The 5685-nt window shown below is 41.7% G+C and overlaps 1 pseudogene; it reads left to right on the top strand.

The window, feature by feature from the left end:
- The first annotated feature begins 666 nt into the window (after window positions 1-666).
- LOC147442732 (uncharacterized) lies at window positions 667-3984 on the top strand (annotated as a pseudogene).
- The last annotated feature ends 1701 nt before the right edge of the window (window positions 3985-5685 follow it).

Here is a 5685-nt window from a genome sequence, read left to right as displayed (position 1 = left end):
GCCAGATTCCCGAGAGGAAGCAAGAAAGATTTTACAAAACTTGGGGATGGATTACAATTCGATCCACGCTTGTCCTAATGACTGCATTATTTTCAGAGGGGAATACATACACATGGAGAAGTGTCCGAAATGTGATTCCGAGAGATATCGAGTAGATCTCCACGGAACAAAAATTTCGCAAAAGGTTTTGCGACATTTTCCTTTGCTTCCTTGCATCAAGCATTTCTTCAAATGTAAGTCCATGGCCGCCCTAGCATCATGGCATGATGAGAATAAATCTTCGGATGGTGTGCTACGGATTCCTACAGATTGTGCAGCCTAGAAACATATAGATGGACATGGTCAGATTTTGCCAGAGAAGCTTGAAATTTGTGCTTAGGCCTGGCTATGGATGGTGTAAATTCATTTGGTCAAAGATCAACATCTTACAGCGTATGGCCTGTTGTCATCGTCAACTACAACATTCCCCCGTGGTTGACTACCAAGAAGGGGCACCTATGGCTAGGCTTGATTGTACCGGGGCAATATAAATTGAAGAATATGGATGTGTATCTTCGTCCACTATTGGAAGATCTACAAAAATTGTGGATTGGCATTGAAGTGGTGGATATGAGCCGACACATAGGTCGACGGAATGCTTTGATTAGAGGTATTCTAATGTAGACCATGCATGATTATGCTGGACTAATAGAATTCTCAGGTGATCTATTTATACTCCTCACTCAGACACTATAAATCTTGGTTTTTCTCAAGCTGATCTATTATCATGTGTATACCTAGAGGGCTTCAAACAAGCGGATACATAGCATGTGTCACATGTGGACTAGACTAAATGCACGTAGGACGCCCTCATTGAAGAAGAAAATCTACAAAGGTCATCAAGCGTATCTTCAAGAGAATCATGTGTTACACAACGGCTTTTTGGGAAGAGATCCATCGAGGATGTCTGCACAAGCATGGTTTAAGCAGAAGGAGATCTGTGATGACGGATTGCCCCTAGGGATGAAGAGACTATCTCTATGGTATGAGTTACCATACTGGCCCCGACTCATGATCAATCACTTGCTCGATCCAATGAACATATTCAAGAATGTGGGTAATCTACTCATTAGGAAAATGTGGACTCTCTTTGGGCCATATAGGATTAAGGTTAATTAGGCTCCAGCCAATAGGAAGAGAGAAATGTATATAAGTCTAGAACCTAAGAAAGTAGAGAGAATAATAGGGTTGTCCACTCATTTATTGCTTTGTATCCTAGAGGGAGGTGGATGGGTAAAAGAGGGAGGGGAAAAAAAGGAGGGGGGGAGTGGTGGGTCCACAAATACGTTTTTACAAAAACCCTAAAATTTCAAAATGAAAATAAAATAAAATAAAATATTCCATCCAAAACTCCCCCCAAACCTACCCTATGATCAAAAAGTCATTTTCTCACTCTAGAACCTTTTTTCCAAGACTCCCTTCCTCCATAGCCCCTTTCCATAACACAAAGCTCTCACTCTCTCTCTAAACTCTTACACCTTCCTCCTTCTTCAAGCTCTCCATTGCAACTTTAAGCTCCCACTCTCTCTCTAAACTGTCTCCCTCCTCCTTCCTCAAGCTCTCCATTGCAACTTTAAGATCCCACTCTCTCTCTAAACTGTGTTTCCCTCTTCCTTCCTCAAGCTCTCCATTACAACTATAAGCTCCCATTCTCTCTCTAAACTGTCTCCCTCCTCCTTCCTTAAGCTCTCCATTGCAACTTTAAGCTCCCACTCTCTCTCTAAACTGTGTTTCCCTCTTCCTTCCTCAAGCTCTCCATTACAACTATAAGCTCCCATTCTCTCTCTAAACTTTGTCTCCCTCCTCCTTCCCCAAGCTCTCCATTGCAATTTCAAGCTCCCACTTAAGCATCCATGGCAAACAATGGTCAAAATAGACGCCCCAAACCCATCATTCAAAGTATGGTTCTCCACAACTCGAAGAATGAGGAGCAGCAATGGGAACCTCATCTTTTTCAAGAAGGTGCGTGGGTCTACATGTAACCATCCGCAATCGGTCCCCATCGTGTTCGTGAAAGAACAAACGTTGATCTCCATTGGAAGGGAAGACTACTAGGCTTCAAGCAAGTAAGAGACAAGGGTGCGGTGGCAATCTACGAGGGATCACCAACCCAAGGGATTTTCCTTGTAATTGTATGTCCCTTGCACTTCAATGGTTTTGGTGGTAACAAAAAAAATGGACTTTTTACATCTCACGGACTATTTTGTTTCTATGTAGATTTTTTTCCTTCTAGACTTGTGGAGGAGCAACCACTCTCGTGCCTTTCAGGCACATTTACGGCCATGCATGCAAGTCTTGGGGATATGCTCTTCTCCAACACAACTTCATCAAACCTTGCATGAGAGAGGGTGTTCTTCTACACCCACAAGTACATTGTACCTACAGATGAGGAAGGCCACGGAGAGCTACAACCTTTGGAGGCTACAACCTTCCATAGCATGGAGTGGCCAAAGCCAGATGCATTCACTGTAATGTCTTTGAAAGCCAAGATTGTAGCTTATGTGAGAGCATCATTAAAATTTGGAAAAGCCTCGCGTTCAGTTGGGCTTGGATGGTGTTGTCCTCGTCATGTCTTCGCTAGCATCTTTGGATCTTTGCCTTTCCATCATACAAATACTATGTATGTTTGCAAAGATCTACAATACGATACATTGGAAGCCATCCTTGGGGAGAAGTGGGGGTATCTTGAAGGACTTCACAACGAAGATCGCTTTCGATGTCAGGTTGGAAGTTTTGGCATTGCTATCCGTTTCATCAAGGTGCGCTCCACTCTTTACGTGCGTTACTTCTATGAAAGGTGGACGTGCAAGCTTGGTGAATGGATTCCATTGCAATCCACCAATGCTACAATTGAGGTATTTGATATTGCAATCAAATTGTCGAGTGGTGCCGCTGAAACCGTCCAAGTGAACAAGCATTGGACATTGGCCAATGTGCGGGAGCACTTAGTAATAATGGGTTTAGAGCATCGAGAAGATACAAAATTTTGCATCGGACGACGTAAGGTGAATGATTTTTCTCTCTTAATTAGGTTATATTTATGTTTTTTTTATTATTCCCTGCTCTAAGTTGGGTATGCTAATTTATTTATTTTTTGCTAGATTGGTAGCCGCATGGAGAGCACGATTCAAATTGAAAAGGCGTGGACGACGGAAGAGAATTTGATTTTATCATTAGAGTAGTTATATTTTGTACTTAAATTTTTTATAATATCACAATTGTAAGTTCAAGCAGATGGTTGTATCAAATTTTGGCAATGCACATTATCTTAAAGTTGTAGTGATGTGTTTTTTGAGTTAAATGATTGTAATTTAGTTTGTAAGTTTTTTATAACTTCTTGTTATTTGTGTTACTTAATGAAAATTGTTTAATATTTTAATTATTGATTTTTTTTTTTTGGGAGAGGGGGGGGGGGGGGGGGGGGGGGGCGTGCTATATAAAGCCTCCTAAACCCTACCATTTTTACACTCTTTGCCTGTTCACACTCTCATTTGAGCTCCAACACTCTTTGCATTCCTACTTTAAGAGCTAGCATTATGGCATCCTCCTCCACCCCTCCCGAAGCCACGGCGTTACAACGCTTCTAAGCATTTTTACAAACAACCGAGTGGAAAGATCGTGACCATATTCACAATTTCTTCACCCAATTCCCTGAAGTGAATGCAACTATTCACCTAAACAACCTATCTTAGAATTTTTTGAATTTTACTTCGACAAGTATGCTGTACCAATTGTCGGACATGAGGAATTGTGGATTCCATGCGATTTGCTTTGCTACATACACAAAGGCGATCGGCCTTTCACCCAGCGACTTCAACGATTTTGTGTAATTGCAGGTGAGGTAGGTCAGTACATTGAAGATTCACGTTTGAAAAAGAAGAAGGTCGGCACCCAGTTTCTAAGTCGCTTGGCGGCTTTTGTGTTTCTTCTTGCAGAGGAGCTTGAAAGATCTGATGGTGAGTTTGCCTCATTTGCGCCTTGGGGGTGTTGTCAAGGACACAAAGGAGGCCATTACAGCGCCCTGGGATGCAAGCAAAGAGGGAAATATTCTTGCCCTAACCCACCCAGGAGGTGTCATGGACGCTGCCAAATCCATGGGTGATGAGGGTGCAGAAGCATCCTTTAAGCCCGCTGCAAATGCGCCGGAGGAGACATTAACTCCGGAGGTTTTTTTTAAACACCTCTCCCCAATTGTGATAGATGGGGAGGAATATTTGTTTTTACATGATCTTGAAAAGACTTTTGACATCCGCATGGATGAGTGTCTGTCCATCCTCTGTGCCACTGTAGAGTCCTCTGCCATTGACCCCTCTTCCAATCCTTTGGATCGAAGCCTCCTTCCCCTTCCAGAGAGTGTGGTAGATACAGTGGAGTTGGCAATGGTGGCGGTGACAGATGCACCGCACTCATCTGTGTCGGAGGATGAGTTTATAGCTACACGCGCATTGCTTGAAGCCCAATGCACTCCTATGCCTGTTCATATAGATGAACTTGAGAGTGTCGCTATGGCTCCCAATTCATCTATTTCTCTTGACAGCAAAGGCATAAACAATGAAGACGACAAAAAACAAGAGGTATTAATTGATTTTTGTTTTGTGATTACGTTAATTTTCATTGTTGCATTATGAATCTTATTTACCTATTGATTTCTTTGTAGAATGTTGTGGAGCTGGATGAGCATGCAGGTCGGGGAGGAGATGGTAGGCACCAAGCTTTTGGATGGCAGTCGTCTCTTGCGCATTACCTTGGCAACCTCCCCGAGGACGGCTTTGCGATAATCCACAAGGAGTACACTCCTTGTGGTCAATTTTGGGTGTCAATGATGAAAGCAATGAGCCGCATCCTATGCATGTCAACCATATCTCAAGCCTCCCAAGTTATATATCTTGTAAATAAATCTCTGCCAGTGTTGCATTTGCGACACACATTCATGATCGTGTGCTTTGTAATGTGGCCTTAAGACAAGCTATAGGTCTAAGCAATGTGGAACAAATTGCTTGGGATGTGCTGCACAAACAGCTTCCTTGTGCCCAAGAGCGCCGAGAAAACATTGCTCGCCATATCTTAGATGGCTCAAACAGTCAATAGATGCATAAATCTTGTAATTAACTCCTTCAAATATGTAATGAGATATATCACATCTTTGTACATTGTTATTTCAAAATTCGAATGGAAATTGATTTTAACTGGTACTTTTCAACTTCTATACTGAGTTTATTCTACGATAGATAGTATATGATTGGTTCTATCTTGTGATACACTTGTGTAATTCTCTGAATCAAAATATAGAGTTTTTTTCAGTCCAATCTCCATCAATAAAAACATAATAACATTGTATTCTTATAATTTTGGTATAAATAAGCTTTAATTAGGCTGTCTAGAGGCCTCCGTAGAGGCGCGCAAGAAGTCAGAACTAGCATTTAGTTCTGACTTCTCGCGCGCCTCTGCGGCAGGCCTCTAGAAAGCCTAATTAAAGCTTATTTATACCAAAATTATAAGAATACAATGTTATTTTGGTTATTCAATCAACCAAACTTGGTTGACAGTTCTTTTATCCACATCTCTCTCTCTCTCTTTTCCTCTCTCTAGTTAGCGTTACTTATCACTTTAAAAAAATGTACACAACTCGTTATATTTGAAAAAGCC

The sequence above is a fragment of the Adiantum capillus-veneris genome, chromosome 14 (assembly GCF_014529385.1).
Source record: "Adiantum capillus-veneris isolate H3 chromosome 14, ASM1452938v2, whole genome shotgun sequence".
Lineage (NCBI taxonomy): Eukaryota > Viridiplantae > Streptophyta > Polypodiopsida > Polypodiales > Pteridaceae > Adiantum > Adiantum capillus-veneris.
This window is presented reverse-complemented; position numbering and strand designations above follow the sequence as displayed.